This window comes from Schistocerca gregaria, unplaced genomic scaffold, assembly GCF_023897955.1.
Source record: "Schistocerca gregaria isolate iqSchGreg1 unplaced genomic scaffold, iqSchGreg1.2 ptg000877l, whole genome shotgun sequence".
Lineage (NCBI taxonomy): Eukaryota > Metazoa > Arthropoda > Insecta > Orthoptera > Acrididae > Schistocerca > Schistocerca gregaria.
The window spans coordinates 17,357-32,122 of NW_026062238.1; the positions used below are offsets into that span (position 1 = coordinate 17,357).

At 51.8% G+C, this 14,766-nt stretch overlaps 11 non-coding genes across 11 annotated transcripts; all 11 read left to right on the plus strand.

Moving 5' to 3' along the window:
* The first annotated feature begins 669 nt into the window (after window positions 1-669).
* LOC126323954 (5S ribosomal RNA) lies at window positions 670-788 on the plus strand. Its single transcript, XR_007559770.1, has one exon. It is a non-coding gene; the product is annotated as a 5S ribosomal RNA (ribosomal RNA).
* A 1,279-nt stretch (window positions 789-2,067) lies between these two features.
* On the plus strand, window positions 2,068-2,186 carry LOC126323952 (5S ribosomal RNA). Its single transcript, XR_007559768.1, has one exon. It is a non-coding gene; the product is annotated as a 5S ribosomal RNA (ribosomal RNA).
* A 1,278-nt stretch (window positions 2,187-3,464) lies between these two features.
* Window positions 3,465-3,583, plus strand: LOC126323953 (5S ribosomal RNA). The gene has a single exon (XR_007559769.1). It is a non-coding gene; the product is annotated as a 5S ribosomal RNA (ribosomal RNA).
* Window positions 3,584-4,860: 1,277 nt separating this feature from the next.
* Window positions 4,861-4,979, plus strand: LOC126323955 (5S ribosomal RNA). The gene has a single exon (XR_007559771.1). It is a non-coding gene; the product is annotated as a 5S ribosomal RNA (ribosomal RNA).
* Window positions 4,980-6,257: 1,278 nt separating this feature from the next.
* LOC126323956 (5S ribosomal RNA) lies at window positions 6,258-6,376 on the plus strand. Its single transcript, XR_007559772.1, has one exon. It is a non-coding gene; the product is annotated as a 5S ribosomal RNA (ribosomal RNA).
* Window positions 6,377-7,653: 1,277 nt separating this feature from the next.
* LOC126323957 (5S ribosomal RNA) lies at window positions 7,654-7,772 on the plus strand. The gene has a single exon (XR_007559773.1). It is a non-coding gene; the product is annotated as a 5S ribosomal RNA (ribosomal RNA).
* A 1,278-nt stretch (window positions 7,773-9,050) lies between these two features.
* On the plus strand, window positions 9,051-9,169 carry LOC126323958 (5S ribosomal RNA). The gene has a single exon (XR_007559774.1). It is a non-coding gene; the product is annotated as a 5S ribosomal RNA (ribosomal RNA).
* Window positions 9,170-10,446: 1,277 nt separating this feature from the next.
* LOC126323959 (5S ribosomal RNA) lies at window positions 10,447-10,565 on the plus strand. Its single transcript, XR_007559775.1, has one exon. It is a non-coding gene; the product is annotated as a 5S ribosomal RNA (ribosomal RNA).
* A 1,277-nt stretch (window positions 10,566-11,842) lies between these two features.
* LOC126323960 (5S ribosomal RNA) lies at window positions 11,843-11,961 on the plus strand. Its single transcript, XR_007559776.1, has one exon. It is a non-coding gene; the product is annotated as a 5S ribosomal RNA (ribosomal RNA).
* A 1,278-nt stretch (window positions 11,962-13,239) lies between these two features.
* Window positions 13,240-13,358, plus strand: LOC126323961 (5S ribosomal RNA). The gene has a single exon (XR_007559777.1). It is a non-coding gene; the product is annotated as a 5S ribosomal RNA (ribosomal RNA).
* Window positions 13,359-14,635: 1,277 nt separating this feature from the next.
* On the plus strand, window positions 14,636-14,754 carry LOC126323962 (5S ribosomal RNA). Its single transcript, XR_007559778.1, has one exon. It is a non-coding gene; the product is annotated as a 5S ribosomal RNA (ribosomal RNA).
* The last annotated feature ends 12 nt before the right edge of the window (window positions 14,755-14,766 follow it).

Sequence of the window (14,766 nt, forward strand, 5' to 3'; positions counted from 1 at the left end):
GTGCACAACGGCAAATTTGTAAACAAAAATTTACCTTTCGTCGCTACAAGAGAGGGATACTTTGTCCAACAGCCTGTGTCTTGTGTGCATGTTTTCGCACCTTTCCACGGCACGGCGCAGCACAGAGCTGCTCTGGTAGCTCCGAACGGACGCACACGGCGCCTCGGACACGCCGGTTCGGCCCGCGCCCATCTCGCAGATGTTTCTCGTGCTTGTGCTGTCATTACGGACCGCGACCCGAGCGGCAGCGAGCGGCAGTCGAGCAAAGTCGGGACAAGTCGGGACGGAAGGGGACAGCCGAGAATGCACCGTGCGAATTACGCAAATATCTGGAAGCGCGACGCGTGTCAGGCAGGTGAGAACGCTTCCCTCGGTCCAGCAGGACACTGCCACACCCCGCGAGTCCCCAAGCCGCCCGGCCGCGCGCAAGCCCTGCGCCGGATAACGATAACAAGGTGCGTCTCCCGCGAGTGTCGGAGGCCGCACGAACCAAACGAATGACAGGCGGTGCAACGAGCAGCTGTGTTGTGCGTCCGACCCACGTGGCGGCGCGTCGCCTTCGAGGTGGAAGGACGTGCTTTGCGTCAAATGTGCCACCGAAAAAAGCGATTGCTTGTGTTAGGAGGAGAGGCGAAGCCTTCTTCTGCCGTGCAGCTACAGTATAACGACGCCAACGGCCATACCATGTTGAATACACCGGTTCTCGTCCGATCACCGAAGTTAAGCAACATCGGGCCTGGTTAGTACTTGGATGGGTGACCGCCTGGGAACACCGGGTGCTGTTGGCTCCTTCTCTCTTTTTAGATTGTACGTCACTACACCTGCCAGCCCTCTTTTCATACAAACTCTCAGGTGCGACAAAGATGCTTCCACAAGCATTTTAAACTACTGTATTAAACGTAAGATGCGAAATTACAGTAATGAACTCAGTTTGAACAAGAAAGCGCGGACGAAGAGTGCTAGGAACTCGTTGAAAATAACGAAACACTGCGAATCGACAGATGTGCTCTTGAAATGCGTCAGAGCCTACTGTTTTGTAGGAGCGCTAAATTCCAAAAACTAACTACATTAAAAAAAAAAAAAAAAACCTGTTCCTGTCCGACCACCGATGATAAGCAACAACGTTAGTATTCGGATCGGCGACCGCTTGGGAACTCTGGCTGTCTTCATTTCTTGCTTTCTTGTCGCTACCCCTGCCAGCCCTTTTTTCATGCTACCTTTCTCATGTGACAAAGATGCTTCCATACTGATTTTAAACTATCGTAAGATACGATATTAAGGAACTCAGTTTGAAAAGAGTGCGCCAAGGAAGACTTCCAAAGAGTCTCTGGAAATAACAAAACAGTATGAAGTGACAGAAATGTTGTGAAATACGTCAGGGCATATTGTTTTGTAGCAGTGCACAACGGCAAATTTGTAAACAAAAATTTACCTTTCGTCGCTACAAGAGAGGGATACTTTGTCCAACAGCCTGTGTCTTGTGTGCATGTTTTCGCACCTTTCCACGGCACGGCGCAGCACAGATCTGCTCTGGTAGCTCCGAACGGACGCACACGGCGCCTCGGACACGCCGGTTCGGCCCGCGCCCATCTCGCAGATGTTTCTCGTGCTTGTGCTGTCATTACGGACCGCGACCCGAGCGGCAGCGAGCGGCAGTCGAGCAAAGTCGGGACAAGTCGGGACGGAAGGGGACAGCCGAGAATGCTCCGTGCGAATTACGCAAATATCTGGAAGCGCGACGCGTGTCAGGCAGGTGAGAACGCTTCCCTCGGTCCAGCAGGACACTGCCACACCCCGCGAGTCCCCAAGCCGCCCGGCCGCGCGCAAGCCCTGCGCCGGATAACGATAACAAGGTGCGTCTCCCGCGAGTGTCGGAGGCCGCACGAACCAAACGAATGACAGGCGGTGCAACGAGCAGCTGTGTTGTGCGTCCGACCCACGTGGCGGCGCGTCGCCTTCGAGGTGGAAGGACGTGCTTTGCGTCAAATGTGCCACCGAAAAAAGCGATTGCTTGTGTTAGGAGGAGAGGCGAAGCCTTCTTCTGCCGTGCAGCTACAGTATAACGACGCCAACGGCCATACCATGTTGAATACACCGGTTCTCGTCCGATCACCGAAGTTAAGCAACATCGGGCCCGGTTAGTACTTGGATGGGTGACCGCCTGGGAACACCGGGTGCTGTTGGCTCCTTCTCTCTTTTTAGATTGTACGTCACTACACCTGCCAGCCCTCTTTTCATACAAACTCTCAGGTGCGACAAAGATGCTTCCACAAGCATTTTAAACTACTGTATTAAACGTAAGATGCGAAATTACAGTAATGAACTCAGTTTGAACAAGAAAGCGCGGACGAAGAGTGCTAGGAACTCGTTGAAAATAACGAAACACTGCGAATCGACAGATGTGCTCTTGAAATGCGTCAGAGCCTACTGTTTTGTAGGAGCGCTAAATTCCAAAAACTAACTACATTAAAAAAAAAAAAAAAACCTGTTCCTGTCCGACCACCGATGATAAGCAACAACGTTAGTATTCGGATCGGCGACCGCTTGGGAACTCTGGCTGTCTTCATTTCTTGCTTTCTTGTCGCTACCCCTGCCAGCCCTTTTTTCATGCTACCTTTCTCATGTGACAAAGATGCTTCCATACTGATTTTAAACTATCGTAAGATACGATATTAAGGAACTCAGTTTGAAAAGAGTGCGCCAAGGAAGACTTCCAAAGAGTCTCTGGAAATAACAAAACAGTATGAAGTGACAGAAATGTTGTGAAATACGTCAGGGCATATTGTTTTGTAGCAGTGCACAACGGCAAATTTGTAAACAAAAATTTACCTTTCGTCGCTACAAGAGAGGGATACTTTGTCCAACAGCCTGTGTCTTGTGTGCATGTTTTCGCACCTTTCCACGGCACGGCGCAGCACAGAGCTGCTCTGGTAGCTCCGAACGGACGCACACGGCGCCTCGGACACGCCGGTTCGGCCCGCGCCCATCTCGCAGATGTTTCTCGTGCTTGTGCTGTCATTACGGACCGCGACCCGAGCGGCAGCGAGCGGCAGTCGAGCAAAGTCGGGACAAGTCGGGACGGAAGGGGACAGCCGAGAATGCTCCGTGCGAATTACGCAAATATCTGGAAGCGCGACGCGTGTCAGGCAGGTGAGAACGCTTCCCTCGGTCCAGCAGGACACTGCCACACCCCGCGAGTCCCCAAGCCGCCCGGCCGCGCGCAAGCCCTGCGCCGGATAACGATAACAAGGTGCGTCTCCCGCGAGTGTCGGAGGCCGCACGAACCAAACGAATGACAGGCGGTGCAACGAGCAGCTGTGTTGTGCGTCCGACCCACGTGGCGGCGCGTCGCCTTCGAGGTGGAAGGACGTGCTTTGCGTCAAATGTGCCACCGAAAAAAGCGATTGCTTGTGTTAGGAGGAGAGGCGAAGCCTTCTTCTGCCGTGCAGCTACAGTATAACGACGCCAACGGCCATACCATGTTGAATACACCGGTTCTCGTCCGATCACCGAAGTTAAGCAACATCGGGCCCGGTTAGTACTTGGATGGGTGACCGCCTGGGAACACCGGGTGCTGTTGGCTCCTTCTCTCTTTTTAGATTGTACGTCACTACACCTGCCAGCCCTCTTTTCATACAAACTCTCAGGTGCGACAAAGATGCTTCCACAAGCATTTTAAACTACTGTATTAAACGTAAGATGCGAAATTACAGTAATGAACTCAGTTTGAACAAGAAAGCGCGGACGAAGAGTGCTAGGAACTCGTTGAAAATAACGAAACACTGCGAATCGACAGATGTGCTCTTGAAATGCGTCAGAGCCTACTGTTTTGTAGGAGCGCTAAATTCCAAAAACTAACTACATTAAAAAAAAAAAAAAACCTGTTCCTGTCCGACCACCGATGATAAGCAACAACGTTAGTATTCGGATCGGCGACCGCTTGGGAACTCTGGCTGTCTTCATTTCTTGCTTTCTTGTCGCTACCCCTGCCAGCCCTTTTTTCATGCTACCTTTCTCATGTGACAAAGATGCTTCCATACTGATTTTAAACTATCGTAAGATACGATATTAAGGAACTCAGTTTGAAAAGAGTGCGCCAAGGAAGACTTCCAAAGAGTCTCTGGAAATAACAAAACAGTATGAAGTGACAGAAATGTTGTGAAATACGTCAGGGCATATTGTTTTGTAGCAGTGCACAACGGCAAATTTGTAAACAAAAATTTACCTTTCGTCGCTACAAGAGAGGGATACTTTGTCCAACAGCCTGTGTCTTGTGTGCATGTTTTCGCACCTTTCCACGGCACGGCGCAGCACAGAGCTGCTCTGGTAGCTCCGAACGGACGCACACGGCGCCTCGGACACGCCGGTTCGGCCCGCGCCCATCTCGCAGATGTTTCTCGTGCTTGTGCTGTCATTACGGACCGCGACCCGAGCGGCAGCGAGCGGCAGTCGAGCAAAGTCGGGACAAGTCGGGACGGAAGGGGACAGCCGAGAATGCTCCGTGCGAATTACGCAAATATCTGGAAGCGCGACGCGTGTCAGGCAGGTGAGAACGCTTCCCTCGGTCCAGCAGGACACTGCCACACCCCGCGAGTCCCCAAGCCGCCCGGCCGCGCGCAAGCCCTGCGCCGGATAACGATAACAAGGTGCGTCTCCCGCGAGTGTCGGAGGCCGCACGAACCAAACGAATGACAGGCGGTGCAACGAGCAGCTGTGTTGTGCGTCCGACCCACGTGGCGGCGCGTCGCCTTCGAGGTGGAAGGACGTGCTTTGCGTCAAATGTGCCACCGAAAAAAGCGATTGCTTGTGTTAGGAGGAGAGGCGAAGCCTTCTTCTGCCGTGCAGCTACAGTATAACGACGCCAACGGCCATACCATGTTGAATACACCGGTTCTCGTCCGATCACCGAAGTTAAGCAACATCGGGCCCGGTTAGTACTTGGATGGGTGACCGCCTGGGAACACCGGGTGCTGTTGGCTCCTTCTCTCTTTTTAGATTGTACGTCACTACACCTGCCAGCCCTCTTTTCATACAAACTCTCAGGTGCGACAAAGATGCTTCCACAAGCATTTTAAACTACTGTATTAAACGTAAGATGCGAAATTACAGTAATGAACTCAGTTTGAACAAGAAAGCGCGGACGAAGAGTGCTAGGAACTCGTTGAAAATAACGAAACACTGCGAATCGACAGATGTGCTCTTGAAATGCGTCAGAGCCTACTGTTTTGTAGGAGCGCTAAATTCCAAAAACTAACTACATTAAAAAAAAAAAAAAAACCTGTTCCTGTCCGACCACCGATGATAAGCAACAACGTTAGTATTCGGATCGGCGACCGCTTGGGAACTCTGGCTGTCTTCATTTCTTGCTTTCTTGTCGCTACCCCTGCCAGCCCTTTTTTCATGCTACCTTTCTCATGTGACAAAGATGCTTCCATACTGATTTTAAACTATCGTAAGATACGATATTAAGGAACTCAGTTTGAAAAGAGTGCGCCAAGGAAGACTTCCAAAGAGTCTCTGGAAATAACAAAACAGTATGAAGTGACAGAAATGTTGTGAAATACGTCAGGGCATATTGTTTTGTAGCAGTGCACAACGGCAAATTTGTAAACAAAAATTTACCTTTCGTCGCTACAAGAGAGGGATACTTTGTCCAACAGCCTGTGTCTTGTGTGCATGTTTTCGCACCTTTCCACGGCACGGCGCAGCACAGAGCTGCTCTGGTAGCTCCGAACGGACGCACACGGCGCCTCGGACACGCCGGTTCGGCCCGCGCCCATCTCGCAGATGTTTCTCGTGCTTGTGCTGTCATTACGGACCGCGACCCGAGCGGCAGCGAGCGGCAGTCGAGCAAAGTCGGGACAAGTCGGGACGGAAGGGGACAGCCGAGAATGCTCCGTGCGAATTACGCAAATATCTGGAAGCGCGACGCGTGTCAGGCAGGTGAGAACGCTTCCCTCGGTCCAGCAGGACACTGCCACACCCCGCGAGTCCCCAAGCCGCCCGGCCGCGCGCAAGCCCTGCGCCGGATAACGATAACAAGGTGCGTCTCCCGCGAGTGTCGGAGGCCGCACGAACCAAACGAATGACAGGCGGTGCAACGAGCAGCTGTGTTGTGCGTCCGACCCACGTGGCGGCGCGTCGCCTTCGAGGTGGAAGGACGTGCTTTGCGTCAAATGTGCCACCGAAAAAAGCGATTGCTTGTGTTAGGAGGAGAGGCGAAGCCTTCTTCTGCCGTGCAGCTACAGTATAACGACGCCAACGGCCATACCATGTTGAATACACCGGTTCTCGTCCGATCACCGAAGTTAAGCAACATCGGGCCCGGTTAGTACTTGGATGGGTGACCGCCTGGGAACACCGGGTGCTGTTGGCTCCTTCTCTCTTTTTAGATTGTACGTCACTACACCTGCCAGCCCTCTTTTCATACAAACTCTCAGGTGCGACAAAGATGCTTCCACAAGCATTTTAAACTACTGTATTAAACGTAAGATGCGAAATTACAGTAATGAACTCAGTTTGAACAAGAAAGCGCGGACGAAGAGTGCTAGGAACTCGTTGAAAATAACGAAACACTGCGAATCGACAGATGTGCTCTTGAAATGCGTCAGAGCCTACTGTTTTGTAGGAGCGCTAAATTCCAAAAACTAACTACATTAAAAAAAAAAAAAAACCTGTTCCTGTCCGACCACCGATGATAAGCAACAACGTTAGTATTCGGATCGGCGACCGCTTGGGAACTCTGGCTGTCTTCATTTCTTGCTTTCTTGTCGCTACCCCTGCCAGCCCTTTTTTCATGCTACCTTTCTCATGTGACAAAGATGCTTCCATACTGATTTTAAACTATCGTAAGATACGATATTAAGGAACTCAGTTTGAAAAGAGTGCGCCAAGGAAGACTTCCAAAGAGTCTCTGGAAATAACAAAACAGTATGAAGTGACAGAAATGTTGTGAAATACGTCAGGGCATATTGTTTTGTAGCAGTGCACAACGGCAAATTTGTAAACAAAAATTTACCTTTCGTCGCTACAAGAGAGGGATACTTTGTCCAACAGCCTGTGTCTTGTGTGCATGTTTTCGCACCTTTCCACGGCACGGCGCAGCACAGAGCTGCTCTGGTAGCTCCGAACGGACGCACACGGCGCCTCGGACACGCCGGTTCGGCCCGCGCCCATCTCGCAGATGTTTCTCGTGCTTGTGCTGTCATTACGGACCGCGACCCGAGCGGCAGCGAGCGGCAGTCGAGCAAAGTCGGGACAAGTCGGGACGGAAGGGGACAGCCGAGAATGCTCCGTGCGAATTACGCAAATATCTGGAAGCGCGACGCGTGTCAGGCAGGTGAGAACGCTTCCCTCGGTCCAGCAGGACACTGCCACACCCCGCGAGTCCCCAAGCCGCCCGGCCGCGCGCAAGCCCTGCGCCGGATAACGATAACAAGGTGCGTCTCCCGCGAGTGTCGGAGGCCGCACGAACCAAACGAATGACAGGCGGTGCAACGAGCAGCTGTGTTGTGCGTCCGACCCACGTGGCGGCGCGTCGCCTTCGAGGTGGAAGGACGTGCTTTGCGTCAAATGTGCCACCGAAAAAAGCGATTGCTTGTGTTAGGAGGAGAGGCGAAGCCTTCTTCTGCCGTGCAGCTACAGTATAACGACGCCAACGGCCATACCATGTTGAATACACCGGTTCTCGTCCGATCACCGAAGTTAAGCAACATCGGGCCCGGTTAGTACTTGGATGGGTGACCGCCTGGGAACACCGGGTGCTGTTGGCTCCTTCTCTCTTTTTAGATTGTACGTCACTACACCTGCCAGCCCTCTTTTCATACAAACTCTCAGGTGCGACAAAGATGCTTCCACAAGCATTTTAAACTACTGTATTAAACGTAAGATGCGAAATTACAGTAATGAACTCAGTTTGAACAAGAAAGCGCGGACGAAGAGTGCTAGGAACTCGTTGAAAATAACGAAACACTGCGAATCGACAGATGTGCTCTTGAAATGCGTCAGAGCCTACTGTTTTGTAGGAGCGCTAAATTCCAAAAACTAACTACATTAAAAAAAAAAAAAAAACCTGTTCCTGTCCGACCACCGATGATAAGCAACAACGTTAGTATTCGGATCGGCGACCGCTTGGGAACTCTGGCTGTCTTCATTTCTTGCTTTCTTGTCGCTACCCCTGCCAGCCCTTTTTTCATGCTACCTTTCTCATGTGACAAAGATGCTTCCATACTGATTTTAAACTATCGTAAGATACGATATTAAGGAACTCAGTTTGAAAAGAGTGCGCCAAGGAAGACTTCCAAAGAGTCTCTGGAAATAACAAAACAGTATGAAGTGACAGAAATGTTGTGAAATACGTCAGGGCATATTGTTTTGTAGCAGTGCACAACGGCAAATTTGTAAACAAAAATTTACCTTTCGTCGCTACAAGAGAGGGATACTTTGTCCAACAGCCTGTGTCTTGTGTGCATGTTTTCGCACCTTTCCACGGCACGGCGCAGCACAGAGCTGCTCTGGTAGCTCCGAACGGACGCACACGGCGCCTCGGACACGCCGGTTCGGCCCGCGCCCATCTCGCAGATGTTTCTCGTGCTTGTGCTGTCATTACGGACCGCGACCCGAGCGGCAGCGAGCGGCAGTCGAGCAAAGTCGGGACAAGTCGGGACGGAAGGGGACAGCCGAGAATGCACCGTGCGAATTACGCAAATATCTGGAAGCGCGACGCGTGTCAGGCAGGTGAGAACGCTTCCCTCGGTCCAGCAGGACACTGCCACACCCCGCGAGTCCCCAAGCCGCCCGGCCGCGCGCAAGCCCTGCGCCGGATAACGATAACAAGGTGCGTCTCCCGCGAGTGTCGGAGGCCGCACGAACCAAACGAATGACAGGCGGTGCAACGAGCAGCTGTGTTGTGCGTCCGACCCACGTGGCGGCGCGTCGCCTTCGAGGTGGAAGGACGTGCTTTGCGTCAAATGTGCCACCGAAAAAAGCGATTGCTTGTGTTAGGAGGAGAGGCGAAGCCTTCTTCTGCCGTGCAGCTACAGTATAACGACGCCAACGGCCATACCATGTTGAATACACCGGTTCTCGTCCGATCACCGAAGTTAAGCAACATCGGGCCCGGTTAGTACTTGGATGGGTGACCGCCTGGGAACACCGGGTGCTGTTGGCTCCTTCTCTCTTTTTAGATTGTACGTCACTACACCTGCCAGCCCTCTTTTCATACAAACTCTCAGGTGCGACAAAGATGCTTCCACAAGCATTTTAAACTACTGTATTAAACGTAAGATGCGAAATTACAGTAATGAACTCAGTTTGAACAAGAAAGCGCGGACGAAGAGTGCTAGGAACTCGTTGAAAATAACGAAACACTGCGAATCGACAGATGTGCTCTTGAAATGCGTCAGAGCCTACTGTTTTGTAGGAGCGCTAAATTATAAAAACTAACTACATTAAAAAAAAAAAAAAACCTGTTCCTGTCCGACCACCGATGATAAGCAACAACGTTAGTATTCGGATCGGCGACCGCTTGGGAACTCTGGCTGTCTTCATTTCTTGCTTTCTTGTCGCTACCCCTGCCAGCCCTTTTTTCATGCTACCTTTCTCATGTGACAAAGATGCTTCCATACTGATTTTAAACTATCGTAAGATACGATATTAAGGAACTCAGTTTGAAAAGAGTGCGCCAAGGAAGACTTCCAAAGAGTCTCTGGAAATAACAAAACAGTATGAAGTGACAGAAATGTTGTGAAATACGTCAGGGCATATTGTTTTGTAGCAGTGCACAACGGCAAATTTGTAAACAAAAATTTACCTTTCGTCGCTACAAGAGAGGGATACTTTGTCCAACAGCCTGTGTCTTGTGTGCATGTTTTCGCACCTTTCCACGGCACGGCGCAGCACAGAGCTGCTCTGGTAGCTCCGAACGGACGCACACGGCGCCTCGGACACGCCGGTTCGGCCCGCGCCCATCTCGCAGATGTTTCTCGTGCTTGTGCTGTCATTACGGACCGCGACCCGAGCGGCAGCGAGCGGCAGTCGAGCAAAGTCGGGACAAGTCGGGACGGAAGGGGACAGCCGAGAATGCACCGTGCGAATTACGCAAATATCTGGAAGCGCGACGCGTGTCAGGCAGGTGAGAACGCTTCCCTCGGTCCAGCAGGACACTGCCACACCCCGCGAGTCCCCAAGCCGCCCGGCCGCGCGCAAGCCCTGCGCCGGATAACGATAACAAGGTGCGTCTCCCGCGAGTGTCGGAGGCCGCACGAACCAAACGAATGACAGGCGGTGCAACGAGCAGCTGTGTTGTGCGTCCGACCCACGTGGCGGCGCGTCGCCTTCGAGGTGGAAGGACGTGCTTTGCGTCAAATGTGCCACCGAAAAAAGCGATTGCTTGTGTTAGGAGGAGAGGCGAAGCCTTCTTCTGCCGTGCAGCTACAGTATAACGACGCCAACGGCCATACCATGTTGAATACACCGGTTCTCGTCCGATCACCGAAGTTAAGCAACATCGGGCCCGGTTAGTACTTGGATGGGTGACCGCCTGGGAACACCGGGTGCTGTTGGCTCCTTCTCTCTTTTTAGATTGTACGTCACTACACCTGCCAGCCCTCTTTTCATACAAACTCTCAGGTGCGACAAAGATGCTTCCACAAGCATTTTAAACTACTGTATTAAACGTAAGATGCGAAATTACAGTAATGAACTCAGTTTGAACAAGAAAGCGCGGACGAAGAGTGCTAGGAACTCGTTGAAAATAACGAAACACTGCGAATCGACAGATGTGCTCTTGAAATGCGTCAGAGCCTACTGTTTTGTAGGAGCGCTAAATTCCAAAAACTAACTACATTAAAAAAAAAAAAAAACCTGTTCCTGTCCGACCACCGATGATAAGCAACAACGTTAGTATTCGGATCGGCGACCGCTTGGGAACTCTGGCTGTCTTCATTTCTTGCTTTCTTGTCGCTACCCCTGCCAGCCCTTTTTTCATGCTACCTTTCTCATGTGACAAAGATGCTTCCATACTGATTTTAAACTATCGTAAGATACGATATTAAGGAACTCAGTTTGAAAAGAGTGCGCCAAGGAAGACTTCCAAAGAGTCTCTGGAAATAACAAAACAGTATGAAGTGACAGAAATGTTGTGAAATACGTCAGGGCATATTGTTTTGTAGCAGTGCACAACGGCAAATTTGTAAACAAAAATTTACCTTTCGTCGCTACAAGAGAGGGATACTTTGTCCAACAGCCTGTGTCTTGTGTGCATGTTTTCGCACCTTTCCACGGCACGGCGCAGCACAGAGCTGCTCTGGTAGCTCCGAACGGACGCACACGGCGCCTCGGACACGCCGGTTCGGCCCGCGCCCATCTCGCAGATGTTTCTCGTGCTTGTGCTGTCATTACGGACCGCGACCCGAGCGGCAGCGAGCGGCAGTCGAGCAAAGTCGGGACAAGTCGGGACGGAAGGGGACAGCCGAGAATGCACCGTGCGAATTACGCAAATATCTGGAAGCGCGACGCGTGTCAGGCAGGTGAGAACGCTTCCCTCGGTCCAGCAGGACACTGCCACACCCCGCGAGTCCCCAAGCCGCCCGGCCGCGCGCAAGCCCTGCGCCGGATAACGATAACAAGGTGCGTCTCCCGCGAGTGTCGGAGGCCGCACGAACCAAACGAATGACAGGCGGTGCAACGAGCAGCTGTGTTGTGCGTCCGACCCACGTGGCGGCGCGTCGCCTTCGAGGTGGAAGGACGTGCTTTGCGTCAAATGTGCCACCGAAAAAAGCGATTGCTTGTGTTAGGAGGAGAGGCGAAGCCTTCTTCTGCCGTGCAGCTACAGTATAACGACGCCAACGGCCATACCATGTTGAATACACCGGTTCTCGTCCGATCACCGAAGTTAAGCAACATCGGGCCCGGTTAGTACTTGGATGGGTGACCGCCTGGGAACACCGGGTGCTGTTGGCTCCTTCTCTCTTTTTAGATTGTACGTCACTACACCTGCCAGCCCTCTTTTCATACAAACTCTCAGGTGCGACAAAGATGCTTCCACAAGCATTTTAAACTACTGTATTAAACGTAAGATGCGAAATTACAGTAATGAACTCAGTTTGAACAAGAAAGCGCGGACGAAGAGTGCTAGGAACTCGTTGAAAATAACGAAACACTGCGAATCGACAGATGTGCTCTTGAAATGCGTCAGAGCCTACTGTTTTGTAGGAGCGCTAAATTCCAAAAACTAACTACATTAAAAAAAAAAAAAAAACCTGTTCCTGTCCGACCACCGATGATAAGCAACAACGTTAGTATTCGGATCGGCGACCGCTTGGGAACTCTGGCTGTCTTCATTTCTTGCTTTCTTGTCGCTACCCCTGCCAGCCCTTTTTTCATGCTACCTTTCTCATGTGACAAAGATGCTTCCATACTGATTTTAAACTATCGTAAGATACGATATTAAGGAACTCAGTTTGAAAAGAGTGCGCCAAGGAAGACTTCCAAAGAGTCTCTGGAAATAACAAAACAGTATGAAGTGACAGAAATGTTGTGAAATACGTCAGGGCATATTGTTTTGTAGCAGTGCACAACGGCAAATTTGTAAACAAAAATTTACCTTTCGTCGCTACAAGAGAGGGATACTTTGTCCAACAGCCTGTGTCTTGTGTGCATGTTTTCGCACCTTTCCACGGCACGGCGCAGCACAGAGCTGCTCTGGTAGCTCCGAACGGACGCACACGGCGCCTCGGACACGCCGGTTCGGCCCGCGCCCATCTCGCAGATGTTTCTCGTGCTTGTGCTGTCATTACGGACCGCGACCCGAGCGGCAGCGAGCGGCAGTCGAGCAAAGTCGGGACAAGTCGGGACGGAAGGGGACAGCCGAGAATGCACCGTGCGAATTACGCAAATATCTGGAAGCGCGACGCGTGTCAGGCAGGTGAGAACGCTTCCCTCGGTCCAGCAGGACACTGCCACACCCCGCGAGTCCCCAAGCCGCCCGGCCGCGCGCAAGCCCTGCGCCGGATAACGATAACAAGGTGCGTCTCCCGCGAGTGTCGGAGGCCGCACGAACCAAACGAATGACAGGCGGTGCAACGAGCAGCTGTGTTGTGCGTCCGACCCACGTGGCGGCGCGTCGCCTTCGAGGTGGAAGGACGTGCTTTGCGTCAAATGTGCCACCGAAAAAAGCGATTGCTTGTGTTAGGAGGAGAGGCGAAGCCTTCTTCTGCCGTGCAGCTACAGTATAACGACGCCAACGGCCATACCATGTTGAATACACCGGTTCTCGTCCGATCACCGAAGTTAAGCAACATCGGGCCCGGTTAGTACTTGGATGGGTGACCGCCTGGGAACACCGGGTGCTGTTGGCTCCTTCTCTCTTTTTAGATTGTACGTCACTACACCTGCCAGCCCTCTTTTCATACAAACTCTCAGGTGCGACAAAGATGCTTCCACAAGCATTTTAAACTACTGTATTAAACGTAAGATGCGAAATTACAGTAATGAACTCAGTTTGAACAAGAAAGCGCGGACGAAGAGTGCTAGGAACTCGTTGAAAATAACGAAACACTGCGAATCGACAGATGTGCTCTTGAAATGCGTCAGAGCCTACTGTTTTGTAGGAGCGCTAAATTCCAAAAACTAACTACATTAAAAAAAAAAAAAAACCTGTTCCTGTCCGACCACCGATGATAAGCAACAACGTTAGTATTCGGATCGGCGACCGCTTGGGAACTCTGGCTGTCTTCATTTCTTGCTTTCTTGTCGCTACCCCTGCCAGCCCTTTTTTCATGCTACCTTTCTCATGTGACAAAGATGCTTCCATACTGATTTTAAACTATCGTAAGATACGATATTAAGGAACTCAGTTTGAAAAGAGTGCGCCAAGGAAGACTTCCAAAGAGTCTCTGGAAATAACAAAACAGTATGAAGTGACAGAAATGTTGTGAAATACGTCAGGGCATATTGTTTTGTAGCAGTGCACAACGGCAAATTTGTAAACAAAAATTTACCTTTCGTCGCTACAAGAGAGGGATACTTTGTCCAACAGCCTGTGTCTTGTGTGCATGTTTTCGCACCTTTCCACGGCACGGCGCAGCACAGAGCTGCTCTGGTAGCTCCGAACGGACGCACACGGCGCCTCGGACACGCCGGTTCGGCCCGCGCCCATCTCGCAGATGTTTCTCGTGCTTGTGCTGTCATTACGGACCGCGACCCGAGCGGCAGCGAGCGGCAGTCGAGCAAAGTCGGGACAAGTCGGGACGGAAGGGGACAGCCGAGAATGCACCGTGCGAATTACGCAAATATCTGGAAGCGCGACGCGTGTCAGGCAGGTGAGAACGCTTCCCTCGGTCCAGCAGGACACTGCCACACCCCGCGAGTCCCCAAGCCGCCCGGCCGCGCGCAAGCCCTGCGCCGGATAACGATAACAAGGTGCGTCTCCCGCGAGTGTCGGAGGCCGCACGAACCAAACGAATGACAGGCGGTGCAACGAGCAGCTGTGTTGTGCGTCCGACCCACGTGGCGGCGCGTCGCCTTCGAGGTGGAAGGACGTGCTTTGCGTCAAATGTGCCACCGAAAAAAGCGATTGCTTGTGTTAGGAGGAGAGGCGAAGCCTTCTTCTGCCGTGCAGCTACAGTATAACGACGCCAACGGCCATACCATGTTGAATACACCGGTTCTCGTCCGATCACCGAAGTTAAGCAACATCGGGCCCGGTTAGTACTTGGATGGGTGACCGCCTGGGAACACCGGGTGCTGTTGGCTCCTTCTCTCTTT